This window comes from Vigna unguiculata, chromosome 11 (genome assembly GCF_037176805.1).
Source record: "Vigna unguiculata cultivar grain cowpea cultivar isolate G323 ecotype 2 chromosome 11, ASM3717680v1, whole genome shotgun sequence".
Taxonomy (NCBI): Eukaryota; Viridiplantae; Streptophyta; class Magnoliopsida; order Fabales; family Fabaceae; genus Vigna; species Vigna unguiculata.
Window position 1 is genome coordinate 33,514,273 of NC_140802.1, and position 25,374 is coordinate 33,539,646.

General features: G+C 36.2%; 2 long non-coding RNA genes across 2 annotated transcripts; one reads left to right on the forward strand and one right to left on the reverse strand.

Moving 5' to 3' along the window:
• Window positions 1–359: 359 nt before the first annotated feature.
• Window positions 360–2,095, reverse strand: LOC146881810 (uncharacterized). Its single transcript, XR_014986208.1, has 2 exons — window positions 864–2,095; window positions 360–675 (listed from the first exon to the last, which is right to left on the reverse strand). It is a non-coding gene; the product is annotated as an uncharacterized LOC146881810 (long non-coding RNA).
• A 2,736-nt stretch (window positions 2,096–4,831) lies between these two features.
• On the forward strand, window positions 4,832–9,775 carry LOC146881811 (uncharacterized). Its single transcript, XR_014986448.1, has 2 exons — window positions 4,832–5,085; window positions 5,169–9,775. It is a non-coding gene; the product is annotated as an uncharacterized LOC146881811 (long non-coding RNA).
• Window positions 9,776–25,374: the final 15,599 nt, after the last annotated feature.

A 25,374-nucleotide genomic window follows, 5' to 3' on the forward strand; every position in this document is an offset into this window, starting at 1 on the left:
CCCATTTTGATGATGGGTGTGAGGGCAAATAATACGGTGATGAATGATTAAGGATTTGAGAAAGGGAGTGAAGGGACGAAATTCACCTCCCCAATTAGTTTGCACTTCTTTGATTTTCTGGTTTAATTGCAGTTCGACCATGGATTGAAATTGTTTGAAGATTTGTAAGGTATCAGATTTGCTTTTAAGAAAATAAATCGATGTATAGCGACTATGAGTATCAACAAATGACACATAGTAATTATAACCCAAGGATGAAGTGACATGAGAGGGCCCCCAAAGATCATAGAAAATAAGTTGTAAGGGATGAGTATAAAGAGTAGAAGAAGGAGAAGTAGGAAATTGGTGAGACTTTCCCATACAGCATGCTACGCAAAAATCCATTGACGTTTTATTGATGGAGGACTCATTACAGAATTTAAGAACATGATTTAAAACAGTAAGAGATGGATGGCCAAGTCTATTGTGCCATTTGGAATATAAACTAAGATTTTGATTGGTGAGAGTTGAAGACGCAGGACTTGAAGAAACAGGAATGAAAGACGTAGTGGGCAGGTCAACAGAGGAGGAGAGACATGTTGGTGACGCAAGCACATGGGAATGGAGTGAATGCAACGGAAATTAATATAACCCATCTGAACCAAGAGACCCTTTTAATAAAATGGAATCATCAACCTGAGATTTGACAAAACAAAGAAAAGGATGAAACTCAAAATAAACACAATTATCACGAGCAAACCTACTAACACTAACAAGATTTTTGTTAAGAGAGGGAACATGTAATAAGTTTGTAAGACGTAGGGTAACAGATGGATTGTGACTTTATGGAAAGGAAGCAGAACCAAACAATTGAATGGCCAAACCTTGTCCATTTCCTAAGAAGACATTCTCAGTGCCATGTGAAGAGGTTGCATCTATGAGATTCGTTACATCAGGGGTGAGATGATGTGAAGCGCCAGAATCAATGTACCAGGTCTGAGATTGTTGCATGGGTGACTGAACTGAGGCAGAATAAGCAGAGGCAACATATGGCAAAGGTTGATGAGGAGTGGGTAGCATTAGAGCACGAGAAGGTGCGGGTGAGGGTGTTGATCGAAAGGGAGAGAAAGATGAGGGTTGAACCAGATACTCCTGGTGACTGAAATTAGGATTGAACCTATGATAGCAAATGGAGGCGTTATGCCCATATTTATGACACACTTGGCACTGAATGGAGCCCCGACCAGTTCGACCACCTCGGCGACCACGATAGTCGTGACCTGGTTGAAATGGGCGATGAGAGGTTTGAGAGGAGGTAGAGGTGGTTGAATGAAGTTGAAAATTGTGCTGAGAAGGGGTTTGCGAATTGGTGTGAGTGAGATTGAGTGAGCCTGGGTTGTCCAAGGTTTTGAACCTTTCGAGACGCATCTCTTGAGCTATAAGGAGAGATTCAATTTCATCAAGTGTGAACAACTCTGGTTTGTTGTTGATGAGCGAGATGAAGGACTCGTATTCCGCCGGAAGACCTTCAACGAGAATATCCAGTTGTTCATGTTCAGGCACAGGATCGCCAGTAGAGGTGAGAGTATCAACGAGAGTTTTGATGCGAAGAAGAAACTCATTGATGGAGTTGTTCTCCTTTTTCAAGGTGCGTAACTCAGTGGGGAGTTACCGGGCTTTGGCTCTGGTATGAGAGTTGAAGTGAGAGTGAATCTTCTCCCAAAGTTGAAAAGAATAAGTACACCCAATAACACGAGTGAGAAAGGTCACGGACAAGGAAGATTGTAACCAAGAGAAAAGAAGTTGGTCTTGAGTTTCCCAAAGACTGAAATTAGGGTTTTCGGTAACTATATCACGATCAGAAGGGGTGAGGAACTGAGGTGGTATTTGGGGATTGACCACGTAGCGGTGGAGGCGGTGGGCTTTGATTACGGGCTCCACCTGTTGTTTCTAGAGGAGAAAATTAGTGTCTGTAAGTTTCTCAAAGACAGTATAGGAGAAAAGGACAGGTGAAAAGGTAGTCTTGGGGTCTACAAGAGTACCCATGATGAGCAGACAAGAAGAGGAAAGCTCCAGGATCGAAAAAAAATATATTATTGTGCTCTGGATACCATGTTAGAATGGAATAACCAGGAAAGAAGAAAAGACTGTTATTCTCATTAATTCAACAATCAACGATACACCAATTTATATAAAGTTTCCTAGATGATGACTCACTTTGTATGACTAACAGAATGAATACCACGTATACAAACAGAATGGAGAGAGAAAACGGCAAAATAAATAGATATGCTACAAATATTTTATAACAGCATCATACATATACACCTTTTTTTAGCATCGGCCAGCCTATGCATTCTTTAATATTTTAAAATATTTTTCATATTTAGCATATCGGTTAGCCTATGTTGCATCCGAATATTTAAAAAATTATTTGTTATTAGCTTCGTCCGACCCATGCACATTTTAATATTTTAGTTTTGCATAGCCCACACTAGCACTATATATTTTAAATTCTTTATTCATTTTATCATCGACTAGCCCACACTACCTATACAAATTTTTTTTTGTACTCGTTTGCATCAACTGGACCATACTATATGCCATCAAACGTATTATCCTGTGGATAATGCAACAAAAACTAGCCTCCATGGTTTTCTCATGGACAACCTTGTCGACGCTGGACCGATGGTAAATGTGAATTATTATCGGCATTGGCCTCTTAGCATCGACTTTGAGTCGACACTATTTGCTTGATTTCTTGTTGTGTAAATAATTTATCCATATTGCCAATATCAAGTAACAAGGGTCTCTTTCAAAAAAAAATCTCAACTAGATACAATAAAGAGGTGCTTTCATATTTAAGTTGTAAACTAAACAAAACTAATTTACAATTCAATGTTAGCATGTCTATATATAAACACCACAAACAATCTTGAATACCACGACAACACATATTTCAAACATTTCACTGACTAGCCTAAAGTATTAATTCCAATTATCTATTACATACAATAGTCACCATGGTTGCAAAATATCAGTTCTATTATACTAGGAGAAATAAAGGGGTGTCAAAGCGAGCTAACCCGGCTTACACGGATTGGTTCACCATGGGTTGAGTTAAAAAAGGGCTAGCTCAACCTGGCTCACTTTTTGGTGAGCCACAACTTTTTCAACTAGGTCTAACCCACCACGGGTTGGTGGGTTAGTGGGTTGACTCACTTACGATATTTTTTTTCCAATTTATTTTATATATTTATTGCATTACAATTAAAGTGAATTGACTTAATTTATTTTGTATGATAGTAGAATCAAAATGTTCACCTAATTCTCGAAATATTATTATAAAGATAATAGTTAAAGATTAAAATATTAATGTATATAACTTGACAAACTCAACATTCAAACTATTCAAATATTATTGAACAACATTCTAGCATTTAAAAATATGTAATTGTGAACTTATATAATTATAAGTAGTAAATAATTAAAACAAAAAATTTTAAAAAAATTGTAAAAAAATGTTGGTGGGTTAAGTAGGCCAATTCACCTTCAGCCCGACTCGAACCCATTTAACCCATGGCTTAAGTGAGCTGGTTCAGTTTAACCCACTTCTAAAAAATTGAATTTTTCTCAACCCAACCCGACTTAAACTCGTGGTGAATTGAGTTGGTTCACGAGTTGGAACCCCTTTTGACATCTCTAAACAATAGAAGGTACTTATAACGTCCATTGGTTGTAACATATTCTAAACAAGACTATTATATATAGTCGAGGGGTATGTTGTTAGAGGGGAGTCTTTTTATTATTTTGAAAGAAATGGGAGTTTAGGAGATTTGGTTCCTCTCAAAACACCTAAGTTATTGTACATTGTTGATTGTAAGGTTTTGACCATATTGGTAGAACTATATGGATCCTAATAAAGCTTACATGAACTTGTCATGTATCTTCAGAAAACTAGTTGCTTTATCAAATGGTATTCAAAGCCACCTTCTTAGCCCTATGGTAAATGAATTAAATGTGTACGGTTAACACCAAAATGGAGTCAAAATTCAAAATTTTGGAATGCATGATTCAAGAAGATAGATGGGATAGGTTAAAAGTGGAAAATGAGCAAATGGAACGTTTTCAAAGAATGAAGAATTTGATCAGTGGAATATCGGGAGTGGTGGAAAATATCACCTGCAATTAAACACCTAGGTTACATAATATACCCCCTTACCATGACCACACTCAAGAATACTTAGAGTAATTTATGCGAGGTGAAGCAAAACTCTTTCTCTTAGGTCGTTTTGGAGCATCTCTAGTAGTGTATGAATATTTTAGACCTTGTATTAAGGGTCAAGTAATATAGGGTTTTCAGCCAAACTTGGGCCAACAAAAGTCAACACCTAAAGTTGACCTGAGATTTGTGCCTCGCTTAAGACTAATCATGGGTGATTAAGTTTTATAACCCTAACTTAGTGCCAAGGTAGAGGGCATCCTACTTTAAGAGTGTTGACCGTATAGTAAGATATAAATGGAGATTATTTTCAAAATGTAGTAAGAGTGTTGATCGTATGGTAAGATATAAATGGAGATTATTTTCAAAAGGTAGTGGTCATGTATCATTTTTTAGTGAAGTTTCTTTTTGCCAAAGTAGCTTTTAGCAATCTTTTATTACCATTACTTTTGTTCCGTTAAAGTTTCCCATTTTAAAATAAATTAGTTTGCCAAGAAGTCCTTCCTTTTTGCTGTATTCCATTTTGAACCCTTGACTCTAATTTTTCTTTTTGCAGATCAATCCCTGGTGGGTTAACTAAAATCTTTGGCCAATCTTTCCCCAAAAATGCATATTTCACTTAAGAGGGTTGATCCTTTTTAATGTAGATCAAGAGATTCACGAGGAGATCCAACTACTCCATCACGAAGAGTGCCCCTGATGATGCAACCTGATGTACGCGAACCAAAACGTGATGCAGAAGGAAGAGAAGGCAGATGGAAGGAGAAGATTTGGAGATTCAAAAATAAGATGGAAGTGTGGCATGATGGATGAATGAAGAGAGGATAAAGCGAGATCAAGGGCACAACGAAAAGGGATTTCAAATTCGTGATTTTGGATTCAAAGTAAGAAGAAAAGGGTTAGATCATTTCTTGTTTTTTGATTTTTTTTCTATTGGGGTTTTAAGGTGGGAATTATGTTTTTATAGGGGGGTGAAGAAATTTCGAGTGATGTTTTAAGAGAAGCTAGGTTTTGAGGTTCTAGTGTGCAAGAGAGAGAGTCATTTGTAAGCAGGTTTCTCATGTTCCGACGAGCACAAAGCGGTCAACGGGATTGGGTCTCATCTAGTGTGTTACATAGCTTCACTTGGTTCAACCACAAGCCCAAAGTGGTCGGGCTTATCTGAGTGAGATTCTCTACACCATTTTAATTTGTAGAACTCTCTTAATCTCATTTTTTTTTCTGAAAATGAAATAAAATGATTCAATTCCAATTCTAATTTCCAACTTCTGAGTTTCGCTTGTTTATGTTTTGCTTGCATTTTATGTTTTTCGGCCTTTAAATTCTACATCCTTTAAATTCGCTTTACTGTTCTCAGGTTTATATTTCAGTTTCATGTTATTGATTTAGTGTTTTGAGCATGAATTCATAAATCTGCATTGATCAATGTTTTCTCTTGGAAACCACGTGACCCTAAAGTGGGCACAAATTATCAAGATGTCTTGTCAAGTGTAGATGAATCCTTGTTCACTCACTGCATCTATTCTCAGTATAATGTTTACTTTGTAGTGTTGATTTTTGTCTTGGCTTTAATTTACTGCAATAGTTGGTTTATAAGTCATAAGTTCTATTAGTGGTAGTTTTTGTAGAGATCTTTATTTTCCAGCACTTGGTAGCATGAATAATTTTAGTTTCCTTGCTTTCTGGACTATATAACTTTTGATTGCTAGTTTTTATTAGTGATGCATTGTTAAGAAAAAACATCATTTCAAGCAAATTGAATTTCAGTTTAGCATTATTTTTTAACCTGTTTGTACCATTCCATTTGCACTTCAAACTCATCAACCATGTTTATTTTACATTTAAGAAACACAACTATGCATTTACATAAGTAGTTCATTTCACATCTACACTACATCTGAACATGAACCTAATTGATTGGGTTGCTGTTGTGAGCTTAAATTTGTTTATGCTTGAACATCCAGTATTATCATTTGAAATTCATTGCTTTGTATCAATTCACTCTTCTTTTAATGTTAAGTTTACTGTTGTCACGTTATGAGGTGAAAATTGTTATTTTATGTTTTGTCCTTCTCTTGCACGGTTAGAAGGCATTGTTCATTCTTTCATATTATCCTAGACTTCTTGGAATTATGCATCTCCATTCATGTCATATTGTTCTCGATCCCACATGATGATATGGACAACATTCAAGAGAGATTTTCACACTTGCATTAAAGCTTGTCGCAACAAAAATCGTGACGGGACGGTGAACCAAAAGTAAAATTTGAAAAAAATAGTGTTTGGAGTTGTCACCATAGTTTATTGTGGAAAACTATGGAAAAACCAAAAAGATATGACAAGGTCTGCAAAAAACAAGATTTAGGGTTCTGGAGTCGGTTATGCGTGGGGAAGGTATTAGCACCCCACAACACTAGTCCTAAGACAATATCTTTAATTAAATGTGCAAAAGTGATGTAGTTTTTCAAAATATTTATTTTTCCAAAAAATAATATAAAAGGATGTACAAAAGAAACATTTTTTTTTATTTTGACAAGGATTAATCCTTGCTCCTACGTATCTCCATTTACAATGGAGAATCAAGGTTACGCAGTAGTATGATTTCATATTTTTAATAAATTTGAAAAAAATTTTATTTAAATTTTTAGTATTATTTTAAAATTGCTGTCACACGACGCAAGTGGCCACAAACACTAAAAATGAATTATTTTGTTTTAATCTTTGATTTTTTTAATCTTTTATAATTTTTTATATTTTTTATTATTTGAAAGCTATTTTTTTTTAATTAGTATATATCCTTTTAGAAAAAAAATAACGAAAGTCTAAGATGGGTGTCATGCAACGCGAGCAATTGGACAGACACTAATGAAATGAGAAAAAATATTTTTTTATGATTTAAAAAAATATAATGAAAATTGGAAAAAATAAATCAAAACAAAAAGAAACTAACAGTGGCACACCTTCAAACAAATTCAATGTCTTTTCTTCTATATCAATCTCACCCTCTCATTTTGTACATTGTAGCTGCCTTTTCTCTTTTCTTTTTCTTGCCTTCTTTTCTAAGATTTTTGTTATTTTTTCAAGAGATATAAAAATGAGATGGGTTTGTGTGGATGGTAATGAGAAAGAAAGAGAAAGTGTAGATAATATTTTCTTTTCTTTTTCCCATGACAGACTGCATATTTATATTCACACAATGCAATATTAATGCAATCCTATCCTAGCCTTAATTGTAATGAACAATATAAAGAAAGGATTGGTCATTGTAGCAGTACATTATGAGAATCAAATCGCGTCAAATCAGAGCACACTATATATCATCATCCGTCATATTGATTCTAATCATTATAAGAGATATTGCTTCTAATTATTAGAATTATATCACTATTTTCTCTATCAGAAACAAAGGTAGAAGATACAATATGTTGAGTTGTTGGGCTCATGAAAAGGGGTGTGATAATTAAAAACAAATAGGATTCTTCCTTTTTTTCTTTTTTTTATCTCTCTCTTTTTTTCTTTTTTCTATTAAAATTTAAGTTTGAAAATCTTTGAAAAAAAGTTTATTTTACCTTTTTTTATTTACCATTAACTAAAAAATATTTCATTTTTTTATTTTTTTTCTAAAAATAAATTTATTCACTCGGACAAAATTGGGTATTGACAAAGTTGCAACTCCAATTTCCTACATCATTCTTAGCTTTTAATTCTTGTTACTAGAGCCATTTTGAGCAACAATTGTGATTTCCATTTATTCATCATCATTTTAGGTTAAGATAGATCACCTCTCCATCCGCATTGCATCCTAATTTGAGTAGTTTAGGTGCTCATGCATGTTAGTCAACTAGAGCTTTTTGTTTTTGAGCTTTCTTTGCATCTCCATTTTAGTAGGACATGACATATCAAGCTTTAGCATTACATTTGAATGTGGATATGAGTTGAATTGGTTTGCTGTTGTAAACTGAAGCATAAAATCTGTCAAGTTTCGTTGCATTCGTGACTAATTATGAGCAAAAATCCTGAAGCATTATTTGACATTGCAGCTTTGCACCATTTTAAAATGAATTATAGCCTTTAGTGTATGCATGGCTACATGTTTTTAAGCTAGAGGTTGCTGTCAAGGCTACAACTGGTTTTATTTTTAGTTTGAGATTAGTTTCGTGGTTTAATCCTGCATCCATTTCGTCATGACAAATCCGCACATGAACTTACCATTAATCTAGGTTTTTCTACATTCCATATCAAGTTCAGTTCATCATCCCATTAGGTCCCATGTTTTGCATTCTACATCTTTCATGCATATCAGAAATTAGTTTCTACTAGGCATTTAGATTAGTTTTACTGTAGGTAATTATGGAATCTTTAATTTTATTTCATTTCCCAGCTTTGCATTAGTTTTATTTTATCCTTAACAAGATCAAATTGCACAAGCTACACTTAATAAGTACCATTTCCTTGGATTTTACCCGAGCCCTCCATCCTATACTACATTAAGGGGAAACTTTGTTTTTGTTGACCTTCGATGCAACTGGAGTCGTGTTTAACAAAACGGCGTTGTTGCTGAGGAAATGGCAGCTTAAGTTTTAGCATGTATATTTACTCTTGCATTCTTTTTTTTTTTCTTTTAGCATTTTGTTTTCCTTTCATAAAATCTACCAATTGTGGTGATCTTTGTGCCAATTATGTTTTATTGTGGGAATAACCTATTTTTGAAATTAAGCCAAGTTCAAGATAGGTTCAGAACCTTCAAGTTGTTGCATCAGTGTGCTCACCAGAGTTGATAGAATATATGGTTGTACCAAGTGAAGTGGAAATAGTTAATATCGATGTAGTCTATCAATCTAAAAGCACTTAGAAGACACCATATTTAGAAGTCATCAACCATGATTTTTTGTACAAGTTGGTCAAGAGGTTGCTTAAGTACCATGGAGTAGTTGGAGAAGATCCACACAGACATTTGAAGGAGTTTCATGTGGTGTCCTCAAAATTTAAACTAGCTGAAGTTGTTGAGGAGTGGGTTAAAGTAAGAGTTTTCCCTTTTTCTTTGAAAGATGCAACCAAGGACTAGTTGTACTATAAGACTTATGCAACATCATTTACTACTTGGGCTGAAATGCAAAAGAATTTTCTGGAAAAGTTTTTCCCAGCACAAAAACAACCTCCACAAGGAAGGATATCAACACCATTAGACAGTTTCAAGGAGAGACCTTAAGAGAGTATTGGGATTGTGTTTCTCATGTCCACATCATCGAATCATTGAACACCTAATCTTGTATTCTGTGATGAACTGATCATAATGGACAAAATGAGAGATTGGATACAACCAAAGGTGATTTTATTATGGACAAGACAGTTTGTGAAGTGAGTTCATTGATAGCTAAATTGAGTGGGTGTCCAGATGAAGCCACCAACTCTGTTGGAGTCACAAGTTCTGATTTATAATGAGTGCAAGTTTATTATGAACTTGAAATTCCTCTTGATTTGCCTGAGGTTCAAACACATTTTGATGTTGTTGAATTGTTAAAAATTGAACACAGAGAGTTTGCCGTAGATATTTTTGATGTGATGTTAAGTTTATTTTGTTATATGATCAACCTTTTCTAAAATAGTAGCTTACCCTTTTTTTGTGTTGTTGTCTTGTGTTGTTTTTCTTCATTTGCAAACCTTAACTTAATTGGTGTGAGCAGATGAGGACGTAACAGTGGAATCAGTAAAAAGAAAAGGAAAAGGATGAAGATGCAACAATTTAGTTTTCTTGAATAGTCGGAGTTGTATAGAACATTTTTCTTTTGAAAACTTTAAGTTTCCTTATATAAGATGTAGCTTTTTTGTGAGCATAGAACTCTTGTATAGGTTTTGAGTTAAGGGTAATCATGGATTGGATTTTTAATGATCCAATCCACATCTATTTTAAATCCAAATAATTGGATCAAATTTTTTATCCAAATCCATTTTTTCGGCAGAATTAGTTTGGAGTTTTTAAAAAATCCAAATCCAAATATTTTGATCAAGATTTAAATCCAGATCCAAATATTTGGCTCAAGTTCAAAATCTATAATCCATTTTTATAAAAGAAATTTAAATTTAATTTTCTAAAACTTGTGTCCTTAAGACCGACATCGAATTTGGAATACTTTTTATCGGGGATAACTCGACCGAATTTCAGCATGGGATGCACTCGACTAACTTTCGATTGTGGCTGATTCTACCGAATTTTGGTCGAGGTCGGCCGAATTTTGGTCGAGGCTGACTTGATCGAATTTGGACGAATTTTGGTTGGGGTCGACTCCGCCAAATTTGAACGGATTTCGTTGTGGACCGACTCGGCGAAGTATGTACAAATTTCGATTATGACCGACTCGGTAAAATTTGGTCATATAAGATCAAATTTTGGTCGAAGACAACGTGGCCAAATATAGCCAAATTTTGGCAAGAGCCAAATTGGTCAAATTTGGCCACATTTAGACCATGACCTACTCAATCAAATTTTGGTCAGAGTGGACTCATCTAAATTCATCGGTTAAGGCCATCTCAACTGAATACGACCAAAATTTGAGTTATTATGGTTATACTTGCATGGTTGTAATAACAATTCTATTACAATTGAAATATTTTTTTTAATATTTACTTTATTATGATATTTTTTATAATATTAAAACTATTAAAATAGGATGTTATATAATAAAAAAAAATTCTTATTAATGTTATAATAAATATGGAAGAAAATATTTTGTCTTATCAATTTTGGGTTGCAAGTAATCTATTTTATATTGAAAAAAAAATTTCATATTTATAGAAAAAATTAATTATATTTTTCATAAATTGATAAAATATTTTTCACACGTACTTTTATGATGGTTGGTTAGAATCCGGTTAAAATGTAATGATTAAATACATATCAACCCATATTATTTATATAAATATGAAAAGATAATTTATGCAAGACCTCTTCTTATATAATCTTGAAAGATAAATGTGAATAATTAACGACACAAAAATTAAATAAAAGGATATCTAGAGTTAAAATTTTAAAATTGAATTTAAAAACGTAGTTGTTAAAAAGATTATGAACACTATAAGGGTAAATAATCTTTATTATATGGAAATGTTCTATCTTTATCTATCTTTATTTTTTTATATGTTAAAAAATTGATTCTTTTATAATAATCAAATGAAATATTAACATTGATTAAATGAAAGGGATAAAATTATAGAAAAGATTTAAAGAATAATTTTGATGTATTATTTCAAAGAATAGGGTACCATATAAGTGCTATAATTTCTCATATATTAAAGGAATGAGTGCACAAATTTGCTCACAAATATAATAATGCCTAAATTATAGCTAATACAATATTTGACATATCTTAACACCCCCACTCAAGTTGGTGTATGGATATCACATATTCCCAACTTGAATAGAGACTCATTAAACACTTTGCTTGACACTCCTTTAGTGAGAACATCAGTCAACTGCAATTCTGATCTTACAAAAGGAAAGGAAATTATTCCAGCTTCAAGTTTCTCTTTGATGAAATGTCTATTAATCTCCACATGCTTTGTTCTATCATGTTGCACCAGATTGTGCGCAATTGCTATAGCCGACGTATTATCACAATACAAACTCATGGTTTCATTTTGTTTAAAGCCCAAATCTAATAGCACATTTTTAATCCACAAAAGTTCACACACACCTAGTGCCATGCCTCTGAATTTTGCTTCAGCACTAGATCTTGCTACTACAAGCTATTTTTTACTCCTCCAAGTTACAAGATTCCCTCATACAAAAGTAAAGTATCCAGAGGTAGATCTTCTATCATCTTTTGAACCTGCCCAATCTGCATCAGTATACCCTTCTATTTTTAAGTTTCCATGATTTGAGAACAAAATTCCTTTTCCAGGAGTGGACTTTAAATATCTCAAAATCCTCTCAACAGCATCCATATGAAGCTTTCGTGGGTCATGCATAAATTGGCTAACAACATTCACTGGATAGGTAATATCTGGACGTGTATGAGACAAATAAATTAATTTTCCTACCAGCCTTTGGTATCTCTCTTTGTCTATGTTTGCTGAGCATTCAAAGAGTTTATGATTCTGTTCAATTGGTGTATCAACTGATTTACTCCCAAGCAATCTAGTTTCTGATAGTAAATCAATAGTATATTTTCTTTGACATAGAAAAATACCATGTTTTGATCTAGCTACTTCAATACCCAAAAAATATTTAAGGCTTCCAAGTTGTTTCATCTCTAATTCAGATGCAACGTATTGTTGTAAACTGGAAATCTCATCTTGGTCATTTCTTGTAACAATCATGCCATCTACATATATAATCAAACCTGTAATTCTTCCTTTACCTCTCTTCAAAAATAAGGTGTGATCAGAGTTACTAGCTCTATAGCCAAAAGCCTTCATAGACTTGGTAAACCTTCCAAACCATGCTCTTGGGGATTGTTTTAATCCATATAGAGCCTTCTTTAATTTGCAAACCTTCATTCCAATTGAATTTGTCATAACTGGTGGAGAATCCATATAAATTTCTTCTGAAATTTCTCCATGTAGGAAAGCATTTTTCACATCAAATTGTAGAAGAGGTCAATCTTGGTTTGCTACTAGTGACAGAAGTATTCTCACAGTATTGAGCTTGGCTACTGGTGTGAACGTTTCTTGGTAATCTACACCATAAGATTGAGTGTAACCTTTAGCCACAAGTCGTGCTTTATACCTCTCAATAGTTTCATCAGCTCTATGCTTAATTGTAAATACCCATTTGCAGCCCACAGTCTTTTTCCCTCTTGGTAAGGACACAAGATCCCAAGTGTTATTTTTTTCTAAAGTTTCCATCTCATCAACCATTGCTTTGGTCCATCTAGGATCTGCCAAAGCTTCTTGTATATTACTAGGAATAGAAATTGAAGATAATTGAAATACAAATGATGAATATGACTGGGATAACCTGTGAGATGACACATATTTACTAATGGGATATTTAACTTTGGCTTGGAGGTATGGTTCATATTTAGCTTGAGGTTGACCACGGTTAGAACGGGGTGGAAGATTATACTAGGCAATAGTAGACTCAATGTTTGGTGTGTTAGTGGTCTCATGCAGACAAGGATCAATTTCATGATCGGTTTCGTTTAAATTAGTATTATCAAGGGTAGGATCAAGAGAAACAATTTCATGATTAGTTTCAACTACATTAGTATTATCAGAGATAGGATCAGAAGGTACCTCTGAAGAGTCAAGCCGAACCTGTGGAGAAGATTGAGCCAATTGGTTCGGATCAGAAGACACTATATTATCCAAAGGAGAAGTTTCCATATTTAGGATTGGCTCACTTCCTGCAGAATGATCCTCACACGATAATTTATCTTTACAGTATAAGTTTATATCTGGGATATCAAACATACTAACATCATGATTATGCACCTCACTTTCATTGTCGCCCTGAAGTGTAGAATCAACATAAAAAGAACTATGCTCTTTAAATGTCACATACATAGAGATATAAAATTTCTTTGATGGTGGATGGTAATAATATCCTTTTTGAGTTGATCTATACCCAACAAAAACACATTTTAAAGCTCGTTCTTCAAGTTTTGTACGTTGATGTGGGTGTAAGTGAACATATATAGCACATCCAAAAATATGAGGAGGTAAAGAGACTATGGAAGGAAGGATACAATGATCAGACAACACATCAAAAGGCCTTTGAAAGTTAAGCACACTAGAAGGTGTTCGATTAATCAAATAAACTACAGATCTCACAGCCTCACCCCATAAATGAGATGGGACATTACCATCTATCAAAAGTGATATTGTCACCTCTAATATATGTCTATTTTTGCTCTCAGCCACCCCATTTTGTTGTGGTGAATAAGGACATGTAGTTTGATGTAAGATGCCTTTAGAGTTCATGAACTCGATTAATTCAGTCTTAAAATATTCCCCTCCATTGTTTGATCGAATGACCTTAATGTCTGTATTAAATTGAGTAACTATCATATGATGAAAGAAACGAAACACATTACACACATCACTTTTATGTTTAAGCAAATACACCCAAGTTACCCGAGTACAATCATCAACAAAACTGATAAACCATTTTTTCCCATTTTGTGTAGATTGTGGGGTAGGGCCCCAAACATCTGTGTGGATTAATGAAAAAGGGAAATCTGTTTTTTTGTTGCTTAAAGGAAACACAACACGATGACTTTTTGCCATTACAAAAGTTTCACAAATAAAATCAGAAATATTGCATTTATGAAATAGTTATGGAAATAATTTTTTTAGATAACCAAAAGAGGGATGTCCTAATCTTCTATGCCATAACAAAATTTCCTTTTTGTTTTTATCGTGTATGTGTTCATTCACAAGACAAGCCAACGTTCCTTTATGGGTTTGTTGTGAGATATTTTCTAGATAATACAGTCCTTCTCTCTCTACCACTGCCAATCTTCTCCTTGGAATGGATGTTCTGGAAAAAACAATGGGTTGGATAAAATAAGGCAACACAAGAATGTGATTTGGTTAACTTGTTGACAGAGAGAAGATTACAATTCAATGTAGGAACAAATAAAACATCAAAGATTGAGGGAGAGAGGGATATAGTACCTACACCTTCAATAGGATATCGGATCCCATTAGCATTAACAATAGCAATTTTAGAACAATTAGGGGGAAAATTAATAAATTTATGTGGATCACAAGTCATATGATCAGTAGAACCTGGATCAATTATCCAATCACCACCCCTAGTAACAACAGAAAGACTAAGAGCAGAGTTAGATATACCCACCAGTGCAGAAAGGGCTTTTGGCAGCGGTTGTTTTTTATGTTCTGTACCAGTTCTCGAACCGAAGCATATTGGGGCGAGGCCAAAAGGTGAAGGTTTTTGGCCTCGGGTGTGACCCGAAGCCATAGATCCACGTTTATGCTTCGGTTATCCTAGAAACCGAGGCCATAAAGTCTCTAAATATTTAGAGATTCACCATAGCAAACCTCACCACTGTTTGCCGCAAACGAACCTCACCACCATTTCACCACGAACTCCACCGCAACAAACCTCACCACCGTTCGAAACCCTAATCGTGAGAGATCACTACGCTGCCTCCATCTTCAACGGAAAAGCAATACAGATCGCGCCTAACAGAAGAACGAGAGTCATCTGCCACCAACATGAAACCCCAAAGCACGAGTGAGGCGTTGGAACGAACCAGAGTTCCTCCATAGCAGCACCTTCGAACCTTCATCGGAGCAACCACATCAGACCATTGCGGCAACAACCCTTGAACTGCGTAGGACCTCATTCTTCTCCGCCATAAACACGAACTTGCTGGAATAAGCCCACCTTCCTGCACCGTTGACGTATAGCCACAACGTGGCAACAAAGTGGCACAGAGCAGTGACACCCTTCGTTGAAGAACAGTGGTGGTTGTGGTGGACGATGGCACAATGGTGCGATGGAGTGTTGTGGAGTTCGCGCAGAGAGGGACAACAACTTCGAGTTTGGGATGAAGATGAACAGTGCTGGATTTGCGAATTTGGAACCCTAAATAAGGGATATGGCCTCGGTTCAATTAATAACCGAGGCATAAAGTGGAATAGGCCTCGGTCCTATTCCACCCGAGGCTAAAGCCTCTACTATCGATGGCAATTTTGAAAATTTGGAGAACTCTAACATGTTATAGGCCTCGGTTGAGTGATAACCGAAGCATAAAAGCCCTTATAGGCTTCGGTTGGATTGGGACTTGAGGCAAAAGAGTTCGAAAAATTTCAATATGGAAGAAAATATTTTATCTTATCCGTTGGGGTTAGTACTATGTAATCTATTTTATAATAAAAAAATCATATTTATAGAAAAATAATTAGTATATTTGTTGTAGATAGAGAAAATCTTTCTTCATATATTTTAATGATGGTTGGTTAGAATCTGATTAAAATTTAATGATTAAATAAATATCAATCCAAATTATTTATATAGATATCAAAACATAATGTAATCATGAGGGAAATGCAATCTTATATTTTATCTAATATACATTTCTTTAATTTTGAAACCGTATATAGATGTAGGATTAATTTTTATATAGTAAATGTACGTAAAACTTCTTTTTTTATAAAATATTGAAAAAAATTGGGAATAATTAACGACACTAAAATCAGATAAAAAGATATCTAGAATTAAATTTTTATAATTGAATTTAAAAAATTAGTTGTTAAAAAAGTAAAAGTGAAAAAAATTATGTATACCATGAGGGTAAATCACTTTTATTTGATTTTTGTTTGTATACGTGGATATGTCTTCCTGATATCTTAGAAAATTGATTCATTTGTATTAATGACATGAAACATTAACATTAATCAAATGAAAGGGGTCAAATTAGATATAACTGTTAAGAGAATTTGTCATAAGTTATCTTTCCACTAAATTGTCCTGTATTAATTTAAACAAGAAAATTAGTTTATGTAAAACCCTCTTTTTATTTTTGTCCTAATTTAAAAAGGTTGTCCCAAATTAGTTATGCCTAGGGCTAGCCCATAGGGTGTCCAAAGCCCCTAAGGCAGCCTAACCCCTCTCATTCTACCACACTTTGCAAAGACAATGCTCCTCTGCTAAACCCTTTCCATGTAAGGGAAGCTAAGGTTTCATGTTATTTCTATTTTATATGAATAATGTTTTGTGAAATATGAGAAGAGATTGGGGAAAACGTTAGTTTTTTTTTTTATATTTATGAGTTAGGGGTTCAAATGTTCATGAAATTGTGCCTTTTGTCGCTGGGTGACGGTGTGTTTTTCTAATATGCGCAGTTTTAGTAAAATTGAATTTTTTGACTCATTAACCGTTGGCTTGAGCTCAAATTTTGACATTTGGTTCATAACATGCTATTTTACGGTTTGACCGGTTGGATCGTCGATTAGATGTCTGTAGCTTGAGAAATGTGTCACACATTACTACAATGATTTTGGTTTTGTGATAATAAATTTTCTTAGGAATTTTGGTGTAAGAATTATGGTTGTGGGTTGTGCTTGATTGTATAGAATTTCAGGTACTTAAATGTTGACACTCATTTATTTGGGATGAATATTATTTTGTGATATATGTATGTCTTGGTATGCATTTATAAAGTATGAGATGAATGAATTTGCATGAGTGATGTGATTCATGGATTGTGAATGATGAACTTGGATAAATCTTGGCATATGATTTCAATGAAATGTTTGGTTTATGATGTACCTTATATAATGCATAAGTCCTACGAAATGATATGCATGACGTAAGCTGTGGTTACAAATTGGATTGATATGATTGTATGATCTCGACATGTGAAACAAATGAGATGGTTGGTATTAGAATGGCATGGTATTGGCATGAGATGAAATTCCACAACTATGGTTTGAGAGTAATGAATGGGTATGGAACCACTGGGAAAGAAATGAAAGGGGTGAATAGAGTTGGTATGTGATGTATATGTATGTGTGTGATACATCTTTCTTGATTGGTCTGGTATGCTTGGTCCGTGTCAGTGCGTAATTCCTTAGAAATCTCTAGGTGGGATTTCAGGGTCGTGCTTCAGTGGTCGGGACGTAATTCCATGGCCCCTGTTAGTAGGTGTCCATGGTGGTGCCCCATCTATATAACTTGGTAAAGATTCAAGGTAAGGATTGCATCCAGACACTCTAAGGAGTCAATTAGTCTCACTTAGAGCAGACTGGCTCTTGTGGTGAGAGTATCAAGAGGCCTGAAACCTATTAAAGGCTAACCTTGTGTGTGGGGGAATTTGATTCATTGTAACACTTGTAACACATAGCTCGGGGGTGAGCAGAGGTATCCACCACAAGTGCAAGCATCTGCTGAATCCGACCAGGTTATATGTATCCGGATGAGTCGAGTCGAGTCTTAGTGTATTGATTTGGAAGGTCCTAACATGCTTGGATGATGTATGTATATTGGACTGTGAAAGTATATCTGATTGCATTGATGAAATCTTTTTGGTAAAGTGAATTTGATGTCAGTGAAACCAAAAGTTTTAAGAATAGAAAACGTCTTGATAAAGTGATGAGGGTGCACACTCATGACTAGATCAAAGGTTTTTTTCCTTTCTTAATTCTAATCGTTTGGGGAAGGAAGGGTGACAGACGAAAGGTTTGGATGTCTATAGATGATGGAGTGTTGCCTTGTATGTTCTAGTTTGTCCTGCTACGCCTTTGTGTTTTGTGTCTCGTGTCTGTAGCGATGAGGGAAACTTGACCTACTCACCCTTACCAAGATTGGTGGGGCCTAGGAGGAAATCTCTTGTCTCAACGGTGCGAAGATGTAGAAGATTGTATATTGATAGATTATGAAAGTTGAGTCTTGGTTTAGAGGGCTGAGAAATGATGTTGAAAGTTAAGAAGCAACACTTTGGGCTGAGAGTGGGGTACAAGATCAAGTTCTAAGATCGTACACCACAAGTTTTAGAAGAAGAGTTGAGTTTAGAGATTAGTATATGAGAAGATATCGGTGCGTGCTCATGTGGCAAGGTTTGAGAAATCAACTTGATTTTACACCTTAACAATGTCTAAGGTTCGAAGGGTAACAATGTGGGAGGTTTGAGGTTAAGAGTGGAGACCCTGAACTGTATATGGAAAGCAGACATGAACATGGAAGCTTATGGGAGGCAGAGCTTTGAAGATAAGCCAAGTGTGATGATGTTATAGGAGAAGGGAGTATACTAGGAGTTATATACCATATCAATTTCGAAAGGAGTAGTCGAGTCTTCTCAGCAATAGTAGTTACCCAAGTTAGGAGGAGAAAGGATGTTCTAAGTAAAGTGGCCCACAAAAGAGGAAGGATTGACATTGGATATGAGATGGACAATTTCAAGCTTCAGAAGGAGAAGCACATAGTTAAGTTTGTTCTTGTAGGGAAGGACAATTAGTAATGTCATAGCACGAGGAAAGGGGAAGGGAAAACAAAAGTTTTTTAGTAGCTATGAGAGTGTTTGCGAGGATTGGCACTAAAGTGGCCAGCACAGGTGATCTAATTTAAAAGATACATGTTACAAAGGTGGTGATTGGATTATGGGTTTTGGCTTCGCTTAGGGTCGTACACTCTTTGATGTCGCCAGTATGGTATAGGAGTCATGGTTGTCTACAAGAAGGAGCTGAGTTTGAGGAGGTGGTTTTTGTTACAGTAGCGACCAAGTGAAGATTCGCTCGGGTGTGTGGTGCCTTCGTGGTGATCAAAACGTTTAAATTCAAACCCAATTTGAATTGTTTCCTTTGCAAGGTTGGGACATAGTCTCAAGGGTGAATTGGTTATTTTCTCAATCTCATTCCGATGAGCTGAGACGACCAACAAGGTGGTGTTCTTTGATTTAAAAGAGATAAGTCAGTGATTGCGTATAAAGTACAGATCAAACTAAATAGTGGGGGGGGCAGAGTGTCACGTGAATCAGAGTCATCTGATAAAGGAAAGTGAATAATAGATGCAAAGGATCCCGGTAGCAGAAGAGTTTGTAGACGTATTCTGAAGCAAGTATTAGAATTTTAACCTTGGTGTGATGGAGTTCACTTTTGCATTGGTGTCTGAAGGAGGACTTATGCCAATAATTTCTAATTGGATGGTTTCTACTGAGAATTTGAAGTAAATACGGAAGTGGGGGAGATGTTGGAGAAGTAGTGGCTTATACTAAATATAACGACAAAGATGATTGTGAGTTTGGTGAATCTTAAAGGAGAGGAAGTGGGAGGATAGACTGTTCAAGGGTAAACGTTGGATAAGGGAGGATAGACTTTTTGGCCTATGGTTCTAAGGGGTGGAAACATGATGAAGGTAAGAAATTCCAAACAGGTTAGTGGTATCATCAAGGTTTAGCGGTGAGTTTTCCAAGTGTGAAGAGAGTCCTTAGAATGTTCGAGAGGAGTATTGACAAAGGCCGGAGTGACTAGTAAGACATATGGTTTAAAAAGGGTAAATGCGATGTTGAGAAAATAGGATGTTAAAGCTATAAACCGGGGAGTCAAAAGGGTTTTGCAAGTTCCATAGAAGTTTTGGAGGAAGGTTTCTCATCGATGATTGATTCCTTGTCACGGCAGACATGAAAGGAGCATCATTTTGAGTAAATAGATAAGTGACTTTGTGTGTTGATTAGAGTAGCGCAACGGGATGACGACAAGTGATACTTATGAAGGGTAAGAGGTGCGTGAAAAGAACTATCTTACTCACGACCTAAAGTATTACTACGACAACCAGTTCTTGTTGAACAACAAAAGCGTCGTTCTTATGAGTATCAATTAAAGATGTTCAAAGAATCATTTAGAGTTGGAATTATGAGGTTACTTAGAGAAAGTTGTGCAAGAGTAGTAGGAGATGGTTTGAGTTATGATTTCAAGTTAGAGTGCCAACTTGGAATTGAAAAAGTGAGAGTAGATGTTTAGCCAGGGAATGGAATTCAAGATCCATGATTTAACGAGTTAAGAGTAAGGGTTGATCGAGAAACATAAGTGTTTGGGTTGGAAAGAGAATGTGTGAGGAGATTTCATTAGTTTAGTCATCCGACTAGAATTAGTGAGTCTCTCAACAAGGTTGGGGAAGAAGCAATTCAGAAAAATCTTAGTTGAGAAGTATATTAGAGTTGATAGGTATAAATCAAACTAAAAATTTCAAGTTAAGGAAAGACATGGTTCTAAGGCTTTTGTGGAAGGATGGTTACAAGTTAGTAGATCAGAAATGAAGGTGAGATGCCGAAATGAATTTGGTGGTTGTAAAAGAGGGAAGTGTAATTTGGAAATGGAATGACTTAGTTGTGGATTTTGCTACCATTGGTTGAAGTAGTACAGAAGGCAAGATGTTATGAGTGTCGTTATGCATAAAAGTGGTCAGGAGTGCTGATGGTGACGTAGTGGGCCAGAACTCAATAGTGATCAAGTTAGTGGAGTGATGCATAAAGGAGCGAACAAGGTGACGGGAAGTGATAACGAACATGCTTCAGTTTTAGACTTAAAGTGATATGAGACTTTGATAAAAACCTACAAGAGGTATGGGAGAGAATATGTAACATACCGTCCAGATATTACAAATTTAATAAAATAAAATAAAGTAATTAATTACATTACATTTAATAATACTTCATTTCCCAAAAACACGGGAAATTTAAATCTTTATTACTTTACTAAGAAGTCCATAAATACAAAACTGCAAGTGTAATCAAAATATTCTATGAGTCTTTACAATCCATTTTAAATAAAGTAAAGAAAACATTAAGAAAAAGATCCCATGGTCATCCCCTCTCCGCAGCTAAGCCTCATCAGCTCTACCTGCATCATCACCTGCTCACGTGTATCGTGTACACGATCATCGCCAACCGCAAGCAGATAGGGTGAGCTAACAGTTGAAACACACAAAAATATACCAAACATACATATACATGTATAACCAATACAAATAATATAACAATAACACAAAATCTTTCTTTATACTGCATGGCCACAACCATATAAAATATCCTTTTTTTCCCATAGAACCTTACTCCATTTCCATCACATGGCCACCACCATGTACACCGATGCACCTAGTGGAAGACTCGTTACCTTCCCTCCACATGGCCACTACCATATATATTAAGTACATCAGGGAACCACGTTCCAGTTCTTTCACATGGCCACAACCATGTTAGCAGGGTTCTACATCTTCTATTAAGTATCTCAAGGTGCCTTGCTGCCACACCTATCGGCCACAACTGATAGAGCACGTGCGGAAACCATGCTACGGATCACACACCGTAATGCCAGGTGGAGTTCCCAAGTACGAACATAGTCCGTAACGTCCCAGGACTACCAAACTCGTCAGTGACCACTGAGGAGGGCAATCCATCTGGACCCATCCGTACTGGCCACAACTAGCACACTCACACCGGCACACTCGCCAACCTGAGCCACAACTCAAGGTTCCTCGTGTTCATCCGCTATCCTGAGCCACAACTCAAGGGAAGTCATTCCGGGCCACAACCCATAGAATGCCACGTGCTTAACCCCTATCCTGAGTCACAACTCAAGGATACGTTCCAAGCCACAACCCTTGGAACACTAGCAAGCCCACCATCGAAATATTCTTAGAAGCCTTTTAGACCATGCTTTACAATTTCCACCTCATCCCATTAATATAGCAATAACACATGCTTTTAAAGTTTCCCGACACCCTCGGTCATTTAAACTAAACTCCTTTGTTTAACCTGCCCAGCCTATCTCGCTTAAGCTAGACCCACTAGCTTGGGCGAGCCCACATCACCTCTGCATCCTATGAAGTCTCGCTTAAGCGAGATCATTCTCGCTTGGGCGAGACTCCCACTCGCCCAAATTTAATATACCTCGTCTAGGCGACGAGTTCAACAACAACCACAAACCTTCCCTCGAGATCTCGCTTAGGCGAGAGGTGCTCGCCTGAGCGAGACACCATTCCGCTCAAAACAAAATCGATCCCGCTTACGCGAGATGTCCAATCAAACCACCCAAAACACCCACGAATTCTCACTTAGGCGAGGTATACTCGCCTAAGCGAGATGACCTGTCGCCCACAACCAATTCACACCGTCGTGGCAAGATGCACGAGCAAAATAGAGGATACACGTTCCTGCATGTCTCGCCTAGGCGAACCTAGCTCAACTGAGCGAGAATTGTAGGTTCTGGCACTGATTCACGCACAAACACATTGCACCAGCGACCCAAAACACAACCCAACCATACCAATTCATTCAGCACAACTTTTATAGACATATTAGCATAATGGAACACAGAAATATGCCCCAACAACCCCATTTTTTGCACAATCACAGAATAGGTAGTGTATAACCCCATTGTTTTCATGCTTTTATACTAGAATTCAATCAAACAGTACCAATTCACCCAAACCCCCAAATTCATCATAGATACAAGGTAGAATCCATAGCATGTACTCATAAAAACCATGCAATATAATCAAAGGCATACAATTTCGGGTTCAGCTCCCCTAACCTTTTCATATTCAGCCTACAACTAAGGTTTAAGCAAAAAGAGTTAAATTTGACTCACCAAGATTTGAACCCATGACCTTCCCAATGCCAAGTCAAAGCTAAACCACCAGGCCAACTTATATTTCTTGCTAACACACACAATGCAAGCATTATCTCATACAAAAATGTGGCCCAACATATCATTAAAACAATAATAACAAAAACACACACACTTGGCATACATAGGACTTGAACCCAAGTCCTCTCACATAATTAAAGTACTCTCAACCACTTAAGCTAGTACTTTTCCACGTCATACATAACAGAATTTAATGTCATAAATGCACTACCCTCCCGCATTTATTAATTAATTATTTATTTAATTAATTAAATTCCGCGGATCTTACAACATATGGTGGGTGAGTCAGTATATCAGATATAAGTTAGTTGGGCAAGTATGAGGGAGCAATCCCAGTGTTAAGGTTGCAAGTTGGAAGTTAGTTTGAGTGTATTGACTAACCCAATTTACATTGTTGGACACAAATCGCTAGCACAAAGGTAAAGTTTTCGGTGATTATAGGTGTTAGAGTCATCAACTCTGTCATGTCTAGGTGGTGGTTGTCGGAGGGCGTGAGGAAAACGCGGTTTTCTTTCTATCCCATCAGTGAATTTTCGAGGAAGAAAATTTTTATTGTTGGGGAGAATGTAAAACCCTCTTTTAATTCTGCCTTAATTTAAAAAGGGCTGCCCCAAATTAGTTGAGCCTAGGGCTGGCCCATAGGGTGTCCAAAGCCCATAAGGCAGCCTAACCCCTCTCATTCTGCCACACTTTGCAAAGACAATGCTCTTATCCTCTTTCCCTTCTAACAGAAGCTTTGCTAGGGTTTGGACATTTCCCTCTTCGAGCTCACGCAACTCCATTATTTCTGCTCACGTAAGTAATTTCCCCCCGTGTCTTCTTTGTTTTCAGCTTTGTAGTCTTGAGTCTAACTATGGTTCACCTTGGTAACCCATTTTGAATGGTTCCACTGTTTTCCAGCTCCCTAAATTGTTGTTGGAGCTGTTGTACTCACTACTATGGTGTCAGAATCCTCTGCTAAACCCTTTCTAGGTAAGGGAAGCTAAGGTTTCATGTTATTTCTATTTTATACGGATAATGTTTTGTGAAATATGAGAAGAGCTTGGGGAAAACGTTAGTTTTTTTTTTATATTTATGAGTTAGGGGTTCAAGTGTTCATGAAACTATGATATTTGATGTTATTTCTCGTATTCTGATGCATCGCACAGTCGTTGGGCGAGTGCTTTTTGTCGCTGGGCGACTGTGTGTTTTTCTGATATGCGCAGTTTTAATAAAATTGAATTTCCTGACCCATTAACCGTTGGATTGAGCTCAAATTTTGACATTTGGTTTATAACATGCTATTTTACGGTTTGACTGATTGGATCGTCGATTAGATGTCTGTAGCTTGAGAAATGTGTCACGCATTACTGCAATGACTTTGATTTTGTGATAATAAATTTTCTTAGGAATTTGGATGTAAGAATTATGGTTGTGGGTTGTGCTTGATTGTATGGAATCGCAGGTACTTAAATGTTGGCACTCATTTATTTGGGATTAATATTATTTTGTGATATATATATGTCTTGGTATGCATTTATAAAGTATGAGATGAATGAATTTGCATGAGTGATGTGATTCATGGATTGTGAATGATGAACTTGGATAAATCTTGGCATGCGATTTCAATGAAATGTTTGGTTTATAATGTACCTTATATAATGCATGAGTCCTACGAAATGATATGCATGACGTAAGTTGTGGTTACAAATTGGATTGATATGATTGTATGATCTCGACATGTGAAACAAATAAGATGGTTTGTGTTAGAGTGGCATGGTATTGGCATGAGATGAAATTCCACAACTATGGTTTGAGAGTAATGAATGGGTATGGAACCACTGGGAAAGAAATGAAAGGGATGAATTATAAAGAGCTGGTATGTGATGTATATGTATGTGTGTGATACATCTTTCTTGATTGGTCTGGTATGCTTGGTCCGTGTAAGTGCGTAATTCCTTGGAAATCTCTAGGTGGGATTTCAGGGTCGTGCTTCAGTGGTCGGGACGTAATTCCATGACCCCTGTTAGTGGGTGTCCATGGTTGTGCCCCATCTATATAACTTGCTAAGGATTCAAGGT